At 51.8% G+C, this 369-nt stretch overlaps 1 pseudogene; it reads left to right on the top strand.

Moving 5' to 3' along the window:
* LOC107557478 (DNA topoisomerase 1-like) overlaps nt 1-369 on the top strand; it is a 19,090-nt pseudogene that overhangs the window by 15,075 nt on the left and 3,646 nt on the right.

Genomic DNA, 369 nt, shown 5'->3' with positions numbered 1-369 from the left:
TGTGTGTGAGTGAGTGTGTGAGTGTGTGTGTGTGAGTGAGTGAGTGAGTGAGTGAGTGCGTGCGTGCGGGTGTGTGTGTGTGTGTGTGTGTGTAAGTGTGTGTGTGTCTTGTCCAGCAGGTGGCGCTGTTGAGTCTCTGCTGATCTGCGCTGCTGTGTGATGCGGGTCTGTACTCGCTCGCACACACACATACACGCACACACACACACACTCTCACACACACCCGCACGCACACACACACACACACACACACAGACACAGGTTTGTTTTTGTGAAAAGTGGGGACTCTCCATAGGCGTAATGGTTTTTATACTGTACAGACCGTATATTCTATTGCCCTACACCAACCCTACCCCTAAACCTACCCCT

This window comes from Sinocyclocheilus grahami, unplaced genomic scaffold (genome assembly GCF_001515645.1).
Source record: "Sinocyclocheilus grahami isolate Dianchi unplaced genomic scaffold, SAMN03320097.WGS_v1.1 scaffold604.1, whole genome shotgun sequence".
Lineage (NCBI taxonomy): Eukaryota > Metazoa > Chordata > Actinopteri > Cypriniformes > Cyprinidae > Sinocyclocheilus > Sinocyclocheilus grahami.
Note: the sequence above shows the minus strand (reverse complement) of the source record. Positions and strands in the feature narration are given on the sequence as shown.